The 22,779-nt window shown below is 50.1% G+C and overlaps 1 pseudogene across 1 annotated transcript in view; it reads right to left on the bottom strand.

Moving 5' to 3' along the window:
- The window catches only part of LOC105740670, a 31,917-nt pseudogene extending 21,258 nt beyond the window's left edge, over positions 1-10,659 (bottom strand). The window contains exons 1-2 of the transcript XR_004029196.1: positions 10,466-10,659; positions 1,243-1,353 (exon numbers count right to left, since the gene is read on the bottom strand). The product of XR_004029196.1 is annotated as a zinc finger protein 341-like (transcript). The remainder of the gene's footprint in view (positions 1-1,242; positions 1,354-10,465) is intronic.
- Between the last annotated feature and the right edge of the window lie 12,120 nt (positions 10,660-22,779).

Below are 22,779 nucleotides of genomic sequence, written 5' to 3' on the forward strand. Positions count from 1 at the left end.
GGTTCACGCCATTCTCCTGCCTCAGCCTCTCCAAGTAGCTGGGACTACAGGCGCCCGCCACCACGCCTGGCTAATTTTTTGTATTTTTTAGTAGAGACGAGGTTTCACCGCGGTCTTGATCTCCTGACCTCGTGATCCGCCCGCCTCGGCCTCCCAAAGTGCTGGGATTACAAGCGTGAGCCACCATGCCCGGCCTGGAGTCTGAGTCTTACCATGCCCACACCAAATGCCCAAATGCCCATCAGGACTTCACATAACACAAAAACAAACTTTAATCTTGTAGAAACCACGGTAAACTTCAACAGCTAGAACCAAATCCCAAGTACTCTCATAAGATTCCTATGAGGCAGAACAATTGTCCCCATTTTACAGGTGTAGGAAGTGAACCACAGAGAAATTAATTCACTTGTCCAGGGTCACAGAGCTAAGAACTATAATAATTCAAACCCAGCTATTGATCTCCCTGTCCCTAGTGTGATTCCCAAGTACACAAAAATGTTTGTGGAATGAATAAATGAACACAGTCTCACGTAGAAACTTCCAAAAGAAGGCCCTTACAGGCCGGGTGTGGTGGCTCATGCAGGTGATCCCAGCACTTTAGGAGGCTGAGGTGAGCAGATCACCTTAGGTCAGGTGTTTGAGACCAGCCTGGCCAACATGGTGAAACCCCATCTCCATTAAAAATACAAAAATCAGCCACGCATGGTGGCACACGCCTGTAATCCCAGCTACACGGGAGGCTGAGGTATGAGAATTGCTTGAACCTAGGAGGTGGAGGTTGCAGTGAGCCAAGATCGTGCCCTGCACTCCAGCTTGGAGGACAGAGTAACACTCCGTCTCAAACAGAAAAAAAAAAAAAAAAGGAAGACCCTCATAGGCCTGGCCAGTAAACAGGAGAAATTCATGCTCAGCCTATTCTTTCCACAGAAGGGAGGCTGAATAATCACTTCCAGGGCAAAGGCACAGGCATTGTTGTCAGGCATTGGGGCCCTTAGCCATTCCCTGCATCATGATCCCATCTCCCCACATTTACTAAGCAATTGAGAGTGGTGTCCTCAGAGCTAAGCAGAGAAAGCTGTGAGCCCAAAGATCCAGGCTGGGAGGTGGGGGAGAGGTTCAGACACCAGAGCAGGTCCTGGGGACCACAGCAAGCATTTCACTCCCACAGCCCAGCACGAGCTCCACCTACTCTTCACGGGCAGCCATTCACTCTCCCACCGGTGAACCTGAGCAGATACTCACCCAATGGCTGGATAGCAGGGGGCGCGTTGACACTTTGGCCTGTCGGATCAGGGACTGCTCCTTGGCCATCCAATAATGACTGGACAGCCAGAACGGTCTGATTGTCCATTCCTGAAAACAGAAATGCAGCCTCTTTGGAAGGCAGGCCCGGCATCATGCTCTGACATCACCCTTACAAGCCAGACCCATGGCAAAACCCCTGTGGCGGCTGGGTACGGTGGCTCACACCTGTAATCCCAGCACCATGGGAGGCTAAGGCGGGAGGTCGCTTGAGCCCAGGAGTTTAAGACCATTCCAGGCAGCAACATAGTAAGACTCCACCTCTACAAAAAAATACAAAATTTAGGTAGGCTTGGTGGTGCATGCCTGTGGTCCAGCTACTAGGGAGGCTGAGGCAGGAGGACTGCTTGAGCCTGGATGGTCAAGGGTACAGTGAGCCATGATCATATCACCTCACTCCACTGCACTTGCTCTTGACAGAGCAAGACCCTGTCTCAAGCAAGACAAAACCCCATGGCAAGGATGGCTGGCTATGCCCCAATATACATTCTCTTCTATTTCCATTGTGAGACAGCCCAAGATTTTGGACTACAAAGATGGCCCCCAAATAAAGGTTACACTTCCCAGGCTCTCTTATAGTTACGGAATGACTAAGTTCTGGCCAAAGGAATGTAAATGTGCTATGTGGCAGCTTCTGGAAAGTTTTCTTAAAACTGCCTGATATGTGACCCTCTTCTTTGTCCCATCCTCCTTTCCACTTTTCAGAATAAGAATATGGTGATAGCAACTCAATCCACCATCCTGGATCATAAGGACAACCTTAGGATCGTAGGATAAAACGCTGGATGGAGCCAGGCGCGGTAGCTCACACCTGTAATCCCAACACTCTGGGTGGCCAAGGCGGGCAGATCACCTGAGGTCAGGAGTTCGAGACCATCCTGGCCAACATAATGAGACCCTGTCTCTACTAAAAATACAAAATTAGCTGGGCGTGGTGGTGTGTGCCTGTAATCCCAACTACTTGGGAGACTGAGGCAGGAGAATCACTTGGACCCAGGAGGCAGAGGTTGCAGTGAGCCGAGATCATGCTACTGCACTCTAGCCTGGGCAACAAGAGTGAAACTCTGTCTCAAAAAAAAAAAAAAAAAAAGCTGGATAAATCCTGGGCCTCTGAGAACCTTGTAGAACACAGCCATCCTCCTATCCTAGACTGCCTTCCTCTGGACTTTCATGTGAAAGAAATAACCTTCCAGCCTGTTGAAGCCACTGCGACGTGGGGCCTGTCTTACTCATGGCTGACTCTAATCCTAAGCGACAGAGTCCCTCCAGAAATCACGTTAGCCAGTCTTCCTCATGCACACCCCGCAACCCCACAAATCTGTGTGCACGCAGGCGTCCTTGCCTTCCTTATTTCTCAATGTGTGTCTGTCTTTTTTGTTCTGCAATAAACAATAGACTCTGAATTGGTGGCTGGGGGATCGAGAAACTGACTTCTTCCATGTTTTCTAATCAGTTATCACCGTTGAAGTTCACAGTAGTACACTGTTCAGCCATGTCACTAGCCGGATGACAGGCCTCCTCACATCTCAGTGGCCACCAAGGCACACTGCACTCCTCCCAAAAGACTCAGATGGTGCCTCCTCTCTATGACCCCACAGCCGATGCTCTGCCTCCAACTTCTCAGCTCTTATCGGGATGTCTGCCCCAGCTTCTAACTGCAATGCAAATTGAAACCACCAGACCAGCTATCTCTGGCCGGGCGTGGTGGCTCACGCCTATAATTCCAGCACTTTGGGAGGCAGGGGCGGGTGAATCACGAGGTTAGGAATTCAAGACTAGCCTGGCCAAGATGGTGAAACCCCCTCTCTACTGAAAATATAAAAATTAGCTGGGCATGGTCGTGGTGCCTGTAATCCCCGCCACTAGGGAGGCTGAGGCAGAGAACTGCTTGAACCCGGGAGGCAGAGGTTGCAGTGAGCCGAGATCACGCCACTGCACTCCAGCCTGGGTGACAGAGTGAGACTCCGTCTCAAAAATAAAATAAAATAAAATAAAAAATTGAAACCATCCGCTCCTGCAGCCAAACTGAATCCATGCTTTCCCTTGTCACAATGCAGGCTGTGTCCCTCCTGACGCCGCCAGCCCTCCCCTCCATATCCTCCTGCTCCTCAGAAGCCACTCTCCACCAACTCTCACCACACTGTGCCTGGGAACCATCCACAGCTACACACGATCAGTCTCTCCAGAGTGCCCTCCTGCAAACTCATGTTTCCATCTCTCCTCCCTTCAATGGCAAGTATCCCATGAGGGTCACCTACACCCTCTATCTCTTCTACCACCTTCCAGTTCTCCTCCCCCACTCTAGTGGGCCTTAAGCCCTCCACCATCTGGAACCACCTTTGAAAAAGTTGCAAAGTGAGAAAATCGTAACAGTGAAAGACACCTGACCTAACGTACTCCCATCTTGCCTTTAACCTCCAAACTGCCCTTAGTAATCCCTGGGTTTGGGCCAAGATAACTATGGAAGAAATTTAGTTTACAGTTTAAATGATAATAGCCCTTCCCCAAAACTAACCCTCCTTTGTAAAGCTAATGAAAGACCATGAGGTTAGGAGGATAAGGGGAGCCTAAATTCTGGTAAGGTGTAGACATAAATATTACCAGCCATTATTCCAGAGATCACAAGATGTGCAACTTCCCCAATTACTCCTGCAGATAATATCATTATCATTATTATTATTTTGAGATAGGATCTCCCTATGTTGCCCAGGACGGTCTCAAACTCTTGCGCTCAAGGGATCCTCCCACCTTGGCCTCCCAAAGTGCTGGGAATACAGTCATGAGCCACCACACCTAGCCAACTTTTTTTTTTTTGAGACGGAGTTTCACTCTTGTTGCCCAGGCTGGAGTGCAATGGTGCAATCTTGGCTCACTGCAACCTCTGTCTCCTGGGTTCAAGACTCTCCTGCCTCAGCCTCCCGAGTAGCTGGGATTACAGGCATACGCCCCCATGCCTGGCTAATTTTGTACTTTTAGTAATGACAGGGTTTCTCCATGTTGGTCAGGCTGGTCTCGAACCCCTAACCTCAGGTGATCCACCTTGGCCTCCCAAAGTGCTGGGATTACAGGTATGAGCCACCGCACCTGGCCCCAACATCATTATTATAGAACCTAAGATTGGCCTTTTGAGATATCTTTTCAGATTTTTGCATTTCTGACAACCAGTGCCTCCACCCAGACCCGCCAATGAGTCCTGCAGCCCCACCCAGAAGCAGACTCTGCATGTAGGAGGACCATTTTCCACAACCCTATGATTGCACCTTCAACCAATCAGCAGCACCCATTCCCTTGTCCCCCAAACTATCCTTGAAAAAACCTAGTGTCTGGCCAGGCGTGGTGGCTCATGCCTGTAATCTCAGCATTTTGGGAGGCCAAGGCAGGCAGATCATGAGGTCAGGAGATCAAGACCATCCTGGCTAACATGGTAAAACCCATCTCTACTAAAAATATAAAAAATTAGCCGGGCATGGTGGCAGGCACCTGTAATCCCAGCTACTTGGGAGGCTGAGGCAGAAGAATGGCGTGAACCCAGGAGGCGGAGGTTGCAGTGAGCTGAGATCGCGCCACTGTACTGTCCAGCCTGGGCAACAGAGCGAGACTCCGTCTCAAAAAATAAAAAATAAAAAATAAATAAATAAATAAAGATAAAAAACCTAGTCTCTGAATTTTCTAGGAGGCTGATTTGAGTAATAACACAATTCCAGTCTCCTGTTCAGCCGGCTCTGTGTGAATTTAACTTTTTCTCTATCGCAATTCCCGTCTTGATAAATTGGCTGTATCTGGGCAGCAGGCAAAATGAACCCACTGGATGGTTACAGTTCCACCAAAACACTTTCCCCATCATCACCAAAGACCATCTGGCAGCACCTGCCACTCCCTGAAACACTCTGTTCTTGGCTCCAGGGCACAGCCTCCCTGGGTCTTCTCTACCTTTCTGTGCCTCCTTTACTATCCTCTCCTGGCCACCCCCTAAGTGTTTCCATTTTGCGGAAACACTTTGTCCTTTGTTCCTTTGTCTGGACTCTCTCTCCTCTGCCTCTCATGCTGTCCCTGGGCAGTCTCACTCACCCCAGTCTACTTCCTTCCAATATCTGGAGTTTCAAGCCTGGGGTTCAAGCTCTCCTGAACAAACTTCAGTGAATCTTCTACCATTTTATGCAAAATTGTGAGTGTTTTAGCATTTGTGTGCAAATCTGTATACAAATGTTCATAGCACTTTTAGGTATAATAGTAAAAAATTTAGCCTGGGCAACATGGTGAAACCCCGTCCCCACTAAAAATAGAAAAAATTAGCCGAGTGTGGGGGCGCGCACCTGTAGTCCCAGCTACTTGGGAGGCTGAGGCAGGAGAATCGCTTGAACTTGGGATGTGGAGGTTGCAGTGAGCCAAGATCATGCCACTGCACTCCAGCCTGGGCAACAGTGAACATTTTGAGATGGAATCTCCCCATGTTGCCCAGGTGAAAACCTGGTGGTCTTTCAATAGCTTTACAAAGGTGGTTTAGTTTTGCGGAAGGGCTATTATCATTTAAACTGTAAATTAAATTTCTGCCGAAGTTAGCTTGGCCCAAGCCCAGGGATGACTAAGAGTACTTTGGAGATTAAAGGCAAGGTGGGGATTGGTTAGGTCAGGCGTCTTTCTCTGTCATGATTTTCTCACTGTTACAATTTTTGCAGAGGCAGTTTCAGAATGGTGGGGGGCTTAAGCCCCACTGCAGTGGGGGAGGAGGGCCAGAAGGTAGTAGAGGAGATAGAGGGCGTAGGAAAAGGTTCAGAAGAACATCTGAACTGTTTCCAGTTTTTACCTTTTTTTTTTTTTTTTTTGAGACAGGGTCTCAAAAAAAAAAGTAAAAACTGGAAGCAGTTCAGATGTTCTTCAGTGAGTGAATGGTTAAATGGTGGAATAGCCATACTATGGAATACTACTAAGCAATAAAAAGGAACAAACTATTGCTATACACAACAACTTGGATGAATTGCTAGGGAATTATGATGGGTGAAAAAAGCCCATCTCAGTGGTATACACTTTATGATTTCATTTATATAGCATTCTTGAAATCACAAAATTTTACAAATGGAGAAGATTAGTGGTTGCCAGGCATCAAGGATGGTTGGAGAAGGGGAGGATTTAGGGTGTGGCTATAAAAGGGCAACTCTTTGGAGTGATGCCCCTGTTCTGTATGTTGACTGGTGGTAACACACTGTAGTTTTGCAAAATGTTACACCAGGGGAAATGGGGTCAAGGACACGTGGGATCTCTCTTTATTATTTCCCACAACTGCATGTGAATCTACAGAAAAAGTGATTTCAAAATAAAAAAATTTAAACAAATGCAGGGTGGTACAGTGCCTCATGCCTGTAATCCAAACTTTGGGAAGTCAATGCGGGAGGATTGCTTGATGCTAGGAGTTCAAGATCAACCTGGGCAACACAGCAAGACCTCATCTCTAGAAAATTTAAAAAATTGGCTGGGTGTCCTGGCATGTACCTATAGCTACCTGGGAGGCTGAGGTGGGAGGATCACTTGAGCCCAGGAGTTTGAGGCTGCAGTGAGCTATGAATGCACTACTGCACTCCTGCTTTGGAGACAGAGTGAGATCCTGTCTCTACAAATAAAAATAAAAAAGGCTGGCTGGACACAGTGCCTCACGCCTGTAATCCCATCACTTTGGAGGCCAAGGCGGGCGGATCACTTGAGGTCAAGACTTCAAGACCAGCCTGGCCAACATGGTGAAACCCCGTCTCCATTAAAAATACAAAATTAGTCAGGCATGGTGGTAAGCGCCTGTAATCCCAGCTACTCGAGAGGCTGAGGCAGGAGAATCGCTTGAACCCAGGAGGCAGAGGTTGCAGTGAGCCAAGATCGCACCACTCCAGTCCAGCTTGGGTGACAGAGACTGTCACAAAAAAATAAAAAATTAAGTTAAATTAAAAAGGCAGCCTCAGGGCCGGGAGCGGTGGCTCACGCCTGTAATCCCAGCACTTTGGAAGGCCGAGGCGGGCGGATCACGAGGTCAGGAGATCGAGACCATCCTGGCTAACACAGTGAAACCCCATCTCTACTAAAAATACAAAAAATTAGCCGGGCGAGACGGCGGGCGCCTGTAGTCCCAGCTACTCGGGAGGCTGAGGCAGGAGAATGGCGTGAACCCCAGCGGGCGGAGCCTGCAGTGAGCCGAGATCGCGCCACTGCACTCCAGCCTGGGCGACAGCGAGACTCTGTCTCAAAAAAAAAAAAAGGCAGCCTCGGCCAGGCTCAGTGGCTCATGCCTGTAATCCCAGAACTTTGGGAGGCAGAGATGGGTGGATCACTTGAGGTCAGGAGTTTGAGACCAGCCTGGCCAACATGGTGAAACCCCCTTCTCTATTAAAAATACAAAAATTAGCCAGACGTGGTGGCATGCATCTGTAGTCTCAGCTACTCGGGAGGCTGAGATGCAAGAATCACTTGAACCCAGGAGGTGGAGGCTGCATTGAGCCAAGATTGCACCGCTGCACTTCAGCCTGGGAGACAGTGTAAGACCCTGTCTCAAAAACAAAAAAAGGCAGCCTGTGTAAAACTGAACTCAAATTAAATGTCATCCTCCACCCCAAAGTTTGTTCTTTCAGTAATCCTCATCAAGGAGAACAGGGCACCAGGGCACCCTCTGGGGCGGCACCCCTTGGGTCTTCCCTCAACCCACTGCTCCCCCTCCCCACTCCCCATTTCTGGTTCTTCAGCAAGTCTAGCCTATTCTGCCTCCCCAATACATCTCAAATAAACTCTCTTTCCATCCCCACAGTTGTTCCCCAGCCCAGTTCTCTGCTGTACAACCTCAGCAGCCTCCACCCCGACCCCTGACTGCCACTCTGACCCCCTCCAGTCTGTTCCAGAGCAGCTAGGGTGAACTTTATAAAACATACATCACATTGTGCTGCTCCCCTGCTTAAAACCTTTTGTTAGCTCCACACTGATCCCAAGATAAAGTTCAGCTGCTCCATCAAACCCCACCTCTAGCAGCTCACCCACACGGAGCTTCTGTGAATACCAGACCTTTCTCCCCAGGGCTTTGAAAACGCAGTTCCGCTGCCTGGGCCATTCTCATGCCCTCCTCCCCTAGATCTTCACAGTCCTGCTGCCCTTTCTTCACCCAGCATGCATCCCATTGTCCTAGGAACTGATTTCTCTTTAACTGTCTTCATTACTCAATACACAAACACATTCTTGCAGTAAAAATTCAAGCAATGAGGAAGTCCAAACAGCCTAAAGAGAAAGTAAGCCTCATCCCATTCTACTGGCCTCTGGGAGGGAACTACCACTGACCTTGGCCTTCCTGATCCACCACCTCCTGCTTACGTTATTCACAGTAGGAATGGCCGGCTGAGGTCATCTTATTCTACATGACCTTTTCCATAATTCTATAATTTCTATAATTGCTTGTTTTATAATTCTCTCCTCCACCAGACTGCAGGGCAGACTACAGGGAGTGTCTGGCTCAGTCAGTCTTCTGAATCGGAACCCCACTAGATGGAGACAGGGCTACCCCGCCCCCCATTTCCTGGTGCGAATTGTGATCCTTCAAGAAGTTAAGGGAGTCCTGGAGCAGTCGCTCACGCCTGTAATCCCAGCACTTTGGGAGGCTGAGGCGGGCAGATCATTTGAGGCCAGGAGTTCAAGACCAATCCGGCCAACATGGTGAAACCCCGTCTCTATTAAAAATACAAAAAAATGGCCGGGCGCGGTGGCTCACGCCTGTAATCCCAGCACTTTGGGAGGCCGAGGTGGGCGGATCACGAGGTCACGAGATCGAGACCATCCTTGCTAACACGGTGAAACCCCATCTCTACTAAAAATACAAAAATAATTAGCCGGGCGTGGTGGCAGATGCCTGTAGTCCCAGCTGCTCGGGAGGCTGAGGCAGAAGAATGGCGTGAACCCCAGGAGGCGGAGGTTGCAGTGAGCCGAGATCGCTCCACTGCACTCCAGCCTGGGCAACAGAGCAAGACTCCGTCTTAAAAAAAAAAAAAAAAAAGGAAATTATCCGGGTGTAGTGGTGCACGCCTGTAGTCCCAGCTACTCGGGAGGCACGAGAATCGCTCAAACCTGGGAGGGGGAGGTTGCAGTGCGCCGAGATCGCGCCACTGCACTCCAGCCTGGGCGACAGAGTGAGACTCCGTCTCAAAAAATAAAAAAGTACAGGGAGTGGCTGAGATCTCCTAGGAAGCTGCAGGACTCAAAGCTTCAGCTTCATCCCGCCAGGCCAGTACTTCGAGTTTGCACCCTATCTGTATACTCAACTCATCTCACTCCTCCAAGACCATTCTTGGTCTGTATTTCCCACAATATCTATTCTGAGCCATGGCCCCGAGTCGCGAAGGCTGCTCCTCCTCCTTGACGCCCAGCAGGTGCACACATGGAGGTGCTCAGTGTTTGCTGTCTCCAAAGCCCACAGTTTTGAGCCCGAGTACCAACCCCATCCCAGGTTCTTGCAGAGCACGGAACAGTCCGTCGGCACCCAGCGTTTGCTGGCCTGGGTCTAGGAGCACCGCGTCCCGGCCGGGCACCGCGCCAGCACCCACGGTGTCAGCTGAATTTGTAAAACTGCACCGGCCACGGTGCACATTGCAGGCGCCAGGCGTTTGCTGGCTTGGGTCCCTAAGCTCTGAGTCCAGGCTGTGCACACAGGTGGCGCCTCTGCTGCTGTGGTCTGATTTTGAGACTACGTCCTAGCACGAGGCATACTTCCTCAGAAGTTCTTCGTGGTCAGGCCGCCGAGGCCCTCCTGCCCGCAGCTGCGACCGCACCCCCGTCCCGGGCCCCGCGCGCCGCCGAGCCACCTCCCTGGCCGCGGCTGTTCCAGACCGCCCCGCCGTCGCCTCCCGCGCGGTTCCCTGCAGGGAGCCCCTCCCGCGCCCGCCCGAGGCCGCCCAGGCTGGCGCTGTTCCGGGCCCGAGCCCCCTCCCCGCCGGCCCGGCTCTCCCCAGCTGTTCCGGCCTCGGAGCATCCCCGCCGGGCCTCGGCTCCCGCGCTGTTCCCGCCCGCGCCCCTCCCGCCCCGCGGCTGTTCCGGCCCCGGCGCCCTCCGCCCCGCGGCCGCCGCGCGCCCTAAGCCGGGCGCTGCGAGGGTGCGGCGGGAGGGGGCGCAGCGCGGAACAGCCGCCTCCCACGGCCCCGCCGCCGCTCACCCTCCAGGGCCTCAAAGATCGCCTGCGCCATCTTGGAGCCGCCGCCGTCGCCGCCACGGGAGCCGAAGCCCGGCTACGCGAGCATTGTGGGAGCCGCGGCGGCTGAGTCGGGGCCGCCAGGGGGCGCCCAGGAGCCGCCGCCGAGCCCCCAGCCCTGGAAACCCAACCTAGGCTCGCGGGACCCCAGCATCCCTGGGCTGCCCTGGCTCCACTTGATAACCCAGTCACCGGGCCACCGAGTGTGGACCCCGCCTCACTTGAACGTCCAAGTCTACACCGACCTTATATCCGCCGCACACGCGGAACTTCCCATCCCTGTTATCTAAATCCACATCCCCATCTCACCGGACTGGAACCCCCAACTCTGACACAGAATCCCCCATTCCCACAGCACGTGAGTTCTCCAGGTCTGCAGCACGGATCCCATTTCCGCTGAGCACAGTATACCCCGACTCTGCAACAAACCATGACCCCTATCCCACCTCACCCAGACCACCCAGCTGTCACAGGGATCCCCAAACTGTGCAACATAGATTCCCATCCCTCATCCCCTGTTAGAGACTTCCCGCCCCTACTACCCCGCTCAACTCTGCCTGTTGGGAGCCCGCCTCAGCCTCCAGAATAGCGGGGACTACCGGCACATGCCACCATGTCCTGCTAATTTTTATTTTTATTTTTATTTTTGTAGAGATCAGGGTCTCACTATTTTGTCCAGGCTGGTGTCAACTTCTGGCCTCCAGCGATCCTCACGTCTCGGCCTCCCAAAGCACTGGGATTACAGGCGTGGGTCTCCGCGCTGGGGATCCCATTATCTCTTAAGTAACTCCATCTCTTCACCCTCCATCCCTGCTTGTCAGGACCCCATTTCTGTCACATAAACCCTCAACACCCACCCCAGCCACTCCTAGCCCAGCCTCCGAGGGGTCCTTTCCAGGTCGCACAGAATGAAAGGTGCTCCTTACTGAGACTTCTCCCACACACACAGACCCCTCTCATCTTCATTCATCCTCCATCAACTGCTTATTAACGGCCGGCTACGCACCAAGTCCCGTAATAGCTCTAGAGACACGGTGGTCCTTTCCCATGGAGTTAGAGGTGGGAAAAAAGACCGACATTAGGCCAAGCGCGGCAGCTCACGCCTGTAATCCCAGCACTTTGGGAGGCCAAGGCAGGCGGATCACGAGGTCAGGAGTTCGAGACCATCCTGGCCAACCTAGTGAAACCCTGTCTCTACTAAAAATATAAAAATTATCTGGGCATGGTGGCACGTGCCTGTAATCCCAGCTACTTGAGAGACTGAGGCAGGAGAATTGCTTGAACCAGGGAGTCAGAGGTTGCAGTGAGCCGAGATCGTGCCACAGACCCCAGCCTGGTGACAGAGCAAGACTCTGTCTCAAAAAAAAAAAAAAAAAAAGACTGACATTAAATCTTAAAGGTTATTTAATTACAATGTGTATGCCAGCCACAGTGGTTCACACCTGTAATCCCAGCACTTTGGGAGGCTGAGGCTGGAGGATCACTTGCATCCAGGAGTTTGAGACCTGTCTGGGCAACATAGTGAGACCCCGTCTCAACAACAACAAAAAAAAAAGTAGCTGGGCATGGTGGTTTGCACTTGAGTACCGGCTACTCAGGAGGCTGACGCAGGAGAATTGCTTAAGCCTAGGAAGTAGAGGCTGCAGTGGGCTATGATCTCACCACTGCACTCAAGCCTAAGCAACAGAGTGAGACCCTTTCTAATAATCATAATGTGTGATAGTGGTTTCAAAGTACCCTTGGGCAACAAGCAAGAGTTTAGGGAGTGCATAGAGGGAAGGGGAAACCAAGGAAGGGGCTATTGTTAAAGAAAATTTAGGCCGGCACAGTGGCTTACGCCTGTAATCCCAGCACTTTGGGAGGCCAAGGTGGGCAGAGCACCTGAAGTCGGGAGTTTGAGACCAGCCTGACCAACATGGAGAAACCCCGTCTCTACTTAAAAAAATAATAATAATACAAAATTAGGTGGGCATGGTGGTGCATGCCTGTAATCCCAGCTACTCAGGAGGCTGAGGCAGGAGAATCGCTTAAACCCGGGAGGCGAAGGTCGCGGTGAGCCGAGATCACGCCACTGCACGCCAGCCCCGGCAACAAGAGCAAAACTCCATCTCAAATTTAAAAAAAAAAAAAGAAAAAATTATTTACCTGGGTGTGGTGGCTCCTCTATAATCCCAGCACTTTGGGAGGCTGAGATGGCGGGAGGATCGCTTGAGCCCAGAAGTTGGAGACCAGCCCAGGTAACATAGTCAGACCCGCATCTCCACAAATGATTTTTAAAAATATTAGCCAGTTGTGTGGCACATGCCTATAATCCCAGCTACTAGGGATGCTGAGGTGAGAGGATTTCTTGAGCCTGGGAGGTCAAAGCTGCAGTGAGCCATGATCATGTCACTGCATGCCAGCCTGGGTGACAGAATGAGACCCTGTCTCAAAAAAAAAGAAAAAAAATTGTTCAATGATCTTTGCTAAAACACAAACACAATAAGGAAGCCTTTATTCAGAACTACTGTGATAGGTACCACTACAAAGGGGCCTTGCAGTGGGGGAGAGAGACCGGGCTCAACTCCGAATACAGAATAGGCAAGTGGGAATTTATAGCCGAGGAATATCATGGGGGCTGGGGGTAGGGAGGTCAGTGGATAGAAAATTACCAAGAGGAAACATCAGGGGTAAGGGGGATTCTGGCTAAACCGACCTAACAGGATTCTTGCTTAAGATGGGCTAGGGTAATCAACATCACGTAGGAGATGGTGACAGATGAGGAACCTGATCAGATATCTAGGATGATTAGATATTAAGGATGGGGGTTCCTGCTAAACTGACTTAAAGCATTCTTTGTGAAAACTAGATTTTACAGGAAGTGCACAGGTGGGCCTAGCAGAAGATTCCAAAGTCTGACCAAGCAGTTAGAGCAAGCAAAGAATCTTTGTCACCATCAATCATGAATCTCTCCCATGATCATGGCCACATCCTCATACAACGGGACCACCATGGATTGGACTCTAAATGTTCTCATTGGTTTTACTAAAATACCTATTTTAGCCTCAGCTAAATAAATAACAAACATCATAATTTTCATTTTCTTGTATTCACTATATAACTCCTACAATTAAAAATTATTTGTTTGCAGCTGGGCATGGTGGCTCACTGCTCTAAGCCTAGCACTTTGAGAGGCCAAGGCAGGAGGACTGCATGAGCCCAGGAGTTTGAGATCTCTGAACTACAATTTTTTTAAATTGTTTTTTTCAAAGTTCCTCTCCCCTTGGGGAACCCTGCTAGCCACTGTTCCTGACAAGTTGTCTCTGTGGAGACAAAAGTGACTCTATGTTGGATGCTAATCCCCCATGTTGACTTCTGATCAGCCCCAGTCCCGTGAATGCCTCCTGATTCCTACTTTATTTACTGTCCCTAGTCAACCTGATGTTATTGCACAAATTATAAGCTATATGCCGCCCTGATGTATTGCATAAATTATAAGCTATGAAACATACAGCATTCGTGTCTGCTCTGGAAGTTTCCTTTAATTGTCTTGCAGAGAGCACTTAAAACTCTTTCCCTGTGGAATATAAGCCCTAAGTCTGGGGGTAACAGAGGGAGAGATCTCCCTGTCTTGCTGCCGCCCAAGCCCATACTGCTTTTAAGGTCCCCCATTAAAACACCCTTTACTGACAAACTGAATTTGTCTGCCTCATTTCCTTGGTTTTTGGCTCCATTGGCATTTGGGGACCACTTTGTATATATGGCCCTTTCACAGAATAGCCTCACAGACTCTCTGCCTATTCACCCCCTCAAGGCCCATTTCTGCCGGTGAACTCCCTGTACTTCCCTGAACACTACCCCTGCGCACACCACTGCTACCCCGTTACCTCCATTTCCCTTCCCATTCCCCGCTGCACAGTGAGCCCTGAGCAAATGCTCCCCACAGAAAACCCACCCTGCCAGGGGCAGTGGCTCAAGCCTGTCATCCCAGCATTTAGGGAGGTAGAAGCTGGAGCATCGCTTGAGCCTAGGAGTTCAAGACCAGCTGGGGCAACATAGTGAGACCCCATTCTCCACAAAAAGGAGAAAAAAAAATCCACTCTTCCCCAAGACACCACACCCTACCTCCCCTCCTGGGAATCTTGGAGGGCACACCCCAAGCTGTAAGCACCCCCTTCCATTGCCTCGCTGGCAGGGTCAAGTCAGGGTTCCTTCCTCCCTGTCTCTAACATGCTCACTGATCCAGTGGCCTCAGATTCTCCCCTCTCCCCTGCAGGTTTCTCAATATAACTATTCTGTTTGTCTGCATCACCAAAGCCTGCAAAGTATACCTATTGTTTTTGTTTTATTTATTTATTTATTATTTTTTGTTTTTTGAGACAGAGTCATGTTGTGTTGCCCAGGCTGGAATGCAGTGGCCAAGCTCTGCCCACTGCAACCTCCACCTCCCGGTTTCAAGAGATGCTCGTGCCTCAGCCTCTTGAGTAGCTTGGACTACAGGCGCCTGCCACCATGCCCGGCTAATTTTTGTATTTTTTGCAGAGACAGTGTTTCACCATGTTGGCCAGGCTGGCCTCGAACTCCTGAGCTCAGGCAATTGCCCGCTTCAGCTTCCCAAAGTGCTGGGATTACAGGCGTGAGCCACCATGCCTGGCCTGTTTTAGTTTTATTATTCAAATAAGAAATGAATACGTTCACATTTATTTGATTACTTCCAAAATATTTGTTGAGCACCTTCTGTGTGCTAGACACCGTTCTAGATGCTGGGGATGCAGGCATGAATCAAAAGACAAAAATCCTTGCCTTCATGGAGTCTTAGTCTAGCTAGGTGAGATGGGCTGTAAACAAGGGGAAAAAAAAAAAAAAGAGAAAGAGAGAAATTTTCTATTACTTTAAATACTTTTTTTCCGGAAGGAGGGGAAGTTACTTTTAGACAGAATGGTCAGGGAGAGTCTGTCTGAGAAAGTGGACCTGAGAAATGAGCTGGAGTCAGCAATGTGAAAAGAGAACAGAAAGGTAGAGAGACCAACAAGTGCAAAGGCCCTAAGGCGAAAATGAAAAGAGGCCAAGAACTGTAAAGGGGCAGCCGAGGGTAATAAGTGATGTATGGGTAGAGGGAGATGAGGATGGAGAGATGGACTGGGCCACAGGAGGGTGGAGATTTTATTCTGAGGGTGATGAGAGGCACTGGACAGTAAAAGATTCACCAACACAAGCCTTCGCAGCTTCCCGTATATTTCCTTTTTTTTTTTTTCTTTTGAGACGGAGTCTTGCTCTGTTGCCCAGGCTGGAGTGCAGTGGCACGATCTCGGCTCACTGCAACCTCCGCCTCCCGGGTTCACACCATTCTCCTCCCTCAGCCTCCCAAGTAGCTGGGACTACAGGCATCCGCCACCACGCCTGGCTAATTTTTTGTATTTTTAGTAGAGACAGGGTTTCACTGTGTGAGCCAGGATGGTCTCGATCTCCTGACCTCATGATCCACCCACTTCGGCCTCCCAAAGTGCTGGGATTACAGGCGTGAGCCACTGCGCCTGACCAGCTTCCCATATATTTCCATACCACCAGGTGCATATGCAGAGTAGATTTCATCTATGCTGTTGCATAGATGCATATTGCATATGCTGTTCTCTCCTGCTGAAACACCTAGAACAATAGGAGCTTGGCCAGGCGCCATGGCTCACACCTGTAATCCCAGCACTTTGGGAGGCCCAGGTGGGCAGATCACCTAAGGTCAGGAGTTCGAGACCAGACAAGACTCTTGTCTCAAACCGTGTCTCTACTAAAAATACAAAAATTAGCCAGGCATGATGGCGCATGCCTGTAATCCCAGCTACTTGGGAGGCTGCGGCAGGAGAATCACTTGAACCAAAGAGGCAGAGGTTGCAGCAAGCTGAGATATGAGCTACATATGCGGCTGGGCGCGGTGGCTCACGCTTGTAATCCCAGCACTTTGGGAGGCCGAGGCGGGCGGATCACGAGGTCAGGAGATCGAGACCACGGTGAAACCCCGTCTCTACTAAAAATACAAAAAAAAATTAGCCGGGCGTGGTGGCAGGCGCCTGTAGTCCCAGCTACTCAGGAGGCTGAGGCAGGAGAATGGCGTGAACCTGGGAGGTGGAGCTTGCAGTGAGCCGAGATTGAGCCACTGCACTCCAGCCTGGGCGACAGAGCGAGACTGTCTCAAAAAAAAAAAAAAAAAAAAAAAAAAAAAAAAGAGCTACATATGCCTGTAGTATACCTGTTGTCTCAGCTACTTGTAGCCGAGATCTGGGCTACAGAGCAAGACTTCATCTCAAAAAAGAACCCCACCACCACCCCCCCACACACAAATTGGACCCCAGGGCTTGGCACAGAGGCAACTCGGGAAATGCTTGACTGAAGGCTTGACTGATGGAACAACTGAATGAGTTTCAGGGAGGTAGAGCCCCACCTCTGGCAGGCTGCCCAGTCAGGCTGCCCCCCCCCCAAACTTTCCACCCCTTACTGGCATCTCTTCATCCACTAAACACTTATCAGTCACATGTCCAGTTCCCTTAGGGCTACCTGGTTGGCACCAAACAGAATCCAATCACAGTTTAGAGACTCCTGGGGTAGGTAATGTAATAATTCCAGGCAAGGGGTCAAGAAGGGAGGAGGGAGAGTGGGAAATGTCCAGTGTCCCACTCCACAGTGAGTGCTCCAGCCACCCCAGAAAAATTAACTTCTCTATGGGGAGGGAAGAATCTCATGCTTAAATCAGACTCCCAGCTACAAGGGGAAGAATGTGCCGACACACAAGGCAATGCTGGGTCCTGACATCTTGTTAGGTTGGTTGGTGTTGGTAGTAAGCAGCAAAGCATGTGGCTGTTTGTGGGCGGCAAGCCACCCAGGCGCCGAGGCAAGAGACCGAGGACACGAGCTGTTCCAGTATAATGAAATATAAAACAAGAATAGTTATACCAGATATAGATCTTAGATATGATTATATATGAATATCAATAATCATTAGTTGGTAGTAATTACTCTTTATTCCAATACTATAATAATCCTCGCTCTATAATCTTAACCTAGGAAAATCCAGGCCATACAGAGATAGGAGCTGAGGGGACATAGTGAGGTGTGACCAGAAGACAAGAGTGTGAGCCTTCTGTATGCCTAAACAGGGCCACCAGAATGGCTCCTTGGTCTAGCGGTGACGCCAGCGTCTGGGAAGACACCCGTTGCCAGACGGACCGTGGTCTAGCGGTAGCCTCAGTGTCACGGAAAAACACTGGCTACTTAGCAGACCAGGAAAGGGAGTCTCCTTTTCCCCGGGGGAGTTTAGAGAAGACTCTGCTCCTCCACCTCTTGTGGAGGGCCTGACACCAGTCAGGCTTGCCCGCAGTTATCCAGAGGCCTAACCATCTCCCTGTGGTGCTGTGCTTCAGTGGTCACACTCCTAGTCCGCCTTCATGTTCCATCCTGTACACCTGGCTCTGCCTTCTAGATAGCAGTAGTAAACTAGTGAAAATACTAAAAGTCTCTGATATGCAGAAATAATGGCGTAAGCTCTCTTTTTCTCTGTCCCTCTCCCTCTCTGCCTCGGCTGCCAGGCAGGGAAGGGCCCCCTGTCTAGTGGACACATGAGCTTACCTATCATTGGAGATGACTCACACTCTTTACCCTGCCCCTTTTGCTTTGCATCCAATAAATAACAGTGCAGCCAGACATTTGGGGCCACTACTGGCCTCCGCGCATTGGTGGTAATGGTCCCTCGGGCCCAGCTGCCTTTTCTTTTATCTCTTTGTCTTGTGTCATGTGCCATCATGCCTGGCTAATTTTTGTATTTTTAGTAGAGATACGGTTTGAGACAAGTGTCTTGTCTGGTCTCGAACTCCTGACCTTAGGTGATCTGCCCACCTGGGCCTCCCAAAGTGCTGGGATTACAGGCCCTTGTGTCTTTATTTCTACACTCTCTCGTCGCCGCACACAGGGAGAAGCCCGCCGACCCTGTGGGGCTGGTCCCTATAGCTGTTATGGATTGAATTGTGTCTTCCTCGCAAAATTCATATGTTGATGTCCTAGCCCCTAGTACCTCAGAATGTAACTGTAACCTGAGTCTTTAAAGAGCTAATTAAGGGGCTGGGTGCGATGGCTCACGCTTGTAATCCCAGCACTTTGGGAGGCTGAGGTGGGCCTTGGAGTTCGGCAAGATCAGGAGTTTGAGACCAGCCAGGCCAACACAGTGAAACCCCATCTCTACTAAAAATACAAAAAAAAAATTAGCTGGGCATGGTGGCGGGCACCTGTAATCCCAGCTACTAGGGAGGCTGAGGCAGGAGAATCACTTGAACCTGGGAGGCGGAGGTTGCAGTGAGCCGAGATTGCGCCACTGCACTCCAGCCTGGGCGACAGAGCAAGATTCTTGTCTCAAAAAAAAAAAAAACAAAGGTTAGGGCCGGGCGCGGTGGCTTTAGGAGGTCCAGGCGGGAGGATCACTTGAGGTCAGGAGTTCAAGACCAGCCTGATCAACATGGTGAAACCTCATTTCTACTAAAAAATATAAAAATTAGCTGGGCGTGGTGGTGGGTGCCTGTAATCCCAGCTACTCAGGAGGCTGAGGCAGGAGAATGGCTTGAACCTGGGAGACGGAGGTTGCAGTGAGCCAAGATCACACCACATGGCACTCCAGCCTGCGTGACAGAGCAAGACTCTGTCTCAAAAAAAAAAAAGAAAGAAAGAAAGAAAAGAAAGCCCTCAGGAAACAATCCCTGGCACACAAGCAGTACTCAGTACTGTACTCTCTGTAAGTGCTTACTGGGCAAAGGTGAACAAACAGGCCCTTCCCTGAGAAACTCAGAGTTATGTAAAATTAAAAAGGTCACCAGATAATAAGCATCCCCATTATTGCAACTCTATCCTTAGCACCCTGCAGGGCCCCTTGAGGGCAGAAACTTATTCATCTATGTGAGAAAGGGCTTAGCAAAAGAGAGCACCCAGGAAGAACTTGCCAAACCGAATAGTTTCGAAACACCTTCTGATGCCGTGCCATGTGTCAGGACTTAGTGACTGACTCCTCATGGGAGCAGTAGGAGTAGATTTCTAGAAGTTCTGTTTGGTTCCTTTTCAAATCTGCCATGAAATAAATAGTTTTTTGCTCCCAATATTGATTTTTTTAAGTTTTAAATTTTGTGAGCACAATTTTTTTTTTTTGAGATGGAGTCTTGCTCTGTCGCCCAGGCTGGAGTGCAGTGGCACAATCTTGGCTCACTGCAACCTCCGTCTCCTGGGTTCAAGTGATTGTCATGCCTCAGCCTCCCGAGTAGCTGAGACTACAGGTGCCCACCACCACGCCGGGCTAATTTTTGCTTTTTTTTTTTTTTTCCTTTCTTTCTTTTTGAGATGGAGTCTTGCTCTGTTGGCAGGCTGGAGTGCAGTGGCATGATCTCAGCTCACTGCAACCTCTGCCTCCCGGGTTCAAGCGATTCTCCTGCCTCAGCCTCCTGTGTGGCTGGGACTACAGGCACGCGCCACCATGCCCAGCTAATTTTTGTATTTTTAGTAGAGACGAGGTTTCACCATGTTGGCCAGGCTGGTCTCGAACTCCCGACCTCAGGTGATCCACCTGCCTCAGTCTCCCAAAGTGCTGGGATTACAGGCGTGAGCCACTGCGCCCGGCCTGTATTTCCTTTTTGCCAAGAGTTTGGAGAGCACATTTACTCGGTTATCATCTCAAAACAGGTTCCCAGTTCATAGCTTGAGCTTTCTTGATCTATTATATCAGGCTCTACTCCCTGGGGTACAAAAAAACTCACCAATGATCACAGCTTCCTAAGGAAGAGCTTTAAAAAAAAATTCCTCTTTCTTTCTCCTTCAGCTGTTCTGCTTAGCACCAAGGCAGCCTTTTCTGTAGTTCCTTGGGGCTGGTGTTGTGGGTTGTGCAGCGGATTCATTTCTCATTAGACTTGAGGGCGACACCCTTTGGGGCTCAGCTTAATGTGAGGAGATCTGCCATATGGCTCCCCACCTGGGGAGGCCCTGGATTTTCACTTGTGTCCCTCTTGCCCTGTGTGGTTGACAAGCTGAAACTTGCAGGTTTAATATTGGTAAACGCCCTCATGTCATAAGTAGCCTTGGTGCTCCAATATCCCAATCTTCCTGTTAAGCATTTGGTTACCAGCTTTCAGTCCATAATTGGCCTGAGCATTCCTCATACTTTTTTTTTTTCTTTAAGACGGACTTTCGCTCTGGTTGCCCAGGCTGGAGTGCAGTGGCGCGATCTCGGCTTACTGCAACCTCTGCCTTCCGGGTTCAAGCGATTCTCCTGCTTCAGCCTCCTGAATAGCTGGGATTACAGGTACATGCCACCATGCCCAGCTAATTTTGTATTTTTAGTAGAGACAGGATTTCTCTGTGTTGGTCAGGCTGGTCTTGAACTCCAGCCCCAGGTGACCCACCTGCCTCGCCCTCCCAAAGTGCTGGGATTAAAGGGGTGAGCCACCGTGCCCGGCCACATTCTTCATACTTTTAAGCACTTCAGTTTGATACGGGGTCTCAGTCGCCCAGGCTAGAGTGCAGTGGCGTGATCACCGCTCACCGCAGCGTTGATCTCCCCAGGCTCAGGTGATCCTCCCACACCTGTAGTTGGGACTACAGGTGTGTGCCACCAGGCCTGGCTAATTTTTGTATTTTTAGTAGAGATGGGTTTTTGCCATGTTGCCCAGGCTGGTCTCCAACTCCTGGGCTCAAGAGATCCACCCACCTTGGCTTCCCAAAGTGCTGGGATTACAGGCGTGAGCTACCTACCACACCGGGCAGATCTTCAGCGTTTTTTTGTTTTTGTTTTTATTTGTTTTTTAGAGACAGGGTTTCACCATGTTGGTCAGGGGTGGTCTCGAACTCCTGGCCTCAAGTGATCCGCCTGCCTCAGCCTTCCAAAGTGCTGGTATTACAAGCATGAGCCACTGTGCCCAGCCAAGGAACTTCAGTGTTTTTAAGAGGATATTTTAATATATTATCTAACGTAGTCATTATCTTCAGAGAAAGGATGAACTGAATAAAGTAGCCTACCATCACAAAAGAAAAATCCCGGAAAACCCAGTTTCAGTGACAAAATAGGCCCAGCACAACTCCCTCCTTCATTGACCTCTGAAATTGTCTCGAGACCGAGCAAATAACATCACCGGTAAATACCATATGGCCCAAGTACCAGGGGACACCCTCACAAGTCACAGCCACCACTCGATGTGTAGCTGTTATTCAGTGACAACTCCACATAGTGACATCATATGTTAATGTCACCCATCAATGCTCTGGGAGATGACAACCCAAAACTATGTGTTGCTTCAACAAGCAAGTGTTGAGTACCCACCATATGCCCAGTGTTGGGGTTACAGCAGAAAACAAGACAAATAAGATTTCTTCCTTCATAGAATTTACAGCTGGGTAAGGACAACGGACAATGAACACATAATAAACAAGTCTAAAGTGTCAAAAGTTCTATGAAAAAAAAAAAAACACATAAGAACCAGGGTGGCCGGGCACGATGGCTCACATCTGTAATTCCAGCACTTTGGGAGGCCAAGGCGGGCGGATCACAAGGTCGGGAGTTTGGACTAGCCTAGCTAATATGGTGAAACCCTGTCTTTATTAAAAATACGAAAATTAGCCGGGCGTGGTGGCATGCACCTGTAGTCCCAGCTTCTCAGGAGCCTGAGGCAGAAGAATTCCTTGAACCTGGGAGGCAGAAGTTGAAGTGAGCTGAGATCACACTACTGCACTCCAGCCTGGGCGATAGATCCGAGACTCAGTCTCAAAAAAAAAAAAAAAAAAGCCAGGGTAATGAGTCAGCGTGGACAATGCTACTTCAAACTGGATGTCTCAGAAAGTCTCTCTGATGAGGTGGCATTTGAGCTGAAACCTGAAGGATGAGAAGAAGCCCGTCATGGGAAGAGCCCAGGATGGCGAATACCAAGCAGGGAACCAGCAAGTGCAAAGGCCCTGAGGTAGAAGGGTTCTTGGCCCAAGGAACAGAAAGGAGGCCGTTTGGCTGGGAAGCAGTGAGGTGGCAAGTGCTGGAACGTGGGGTCAGAGGGAGAGGCAGGGACCAGATCACAGGAGGTCTTCTCTCCTGGGCCTTGGGGAGGAGTTTGGATTCTAAGAATAAGTGGACGCCGGCTGGGCTCACGCCTGTAATCCCAGCACTTTGGAAGGCCGAGGCAGGTGGATCACCTGAGGTCAGGAAAGCAGCCTGGCCAACATGGTGAAACCCCGTCTCTACTAAAAATAGAAAAAATTAGCTGGGCATGGTGGCGGGCGCCTGTAGTCCCAGCTACTCA

The sequence above is a fragment of the Nomascus leucogenys genome, unplaced genomic scaffold, assembly GCF_006542625.1.
Source record: "Nomascus leucogenys isolate Asia unplaced genomic scaffold, Asia_NLE_v1 001122F_53209_qpd_obj, whole genome shotgun sequence".
NCBI classification, from domain to species: Eukaryota; Metazoa; Chordata; class Mammalia; order Primates; family Hylobatidae; genus Nomascus; species Nomascus leucogenys.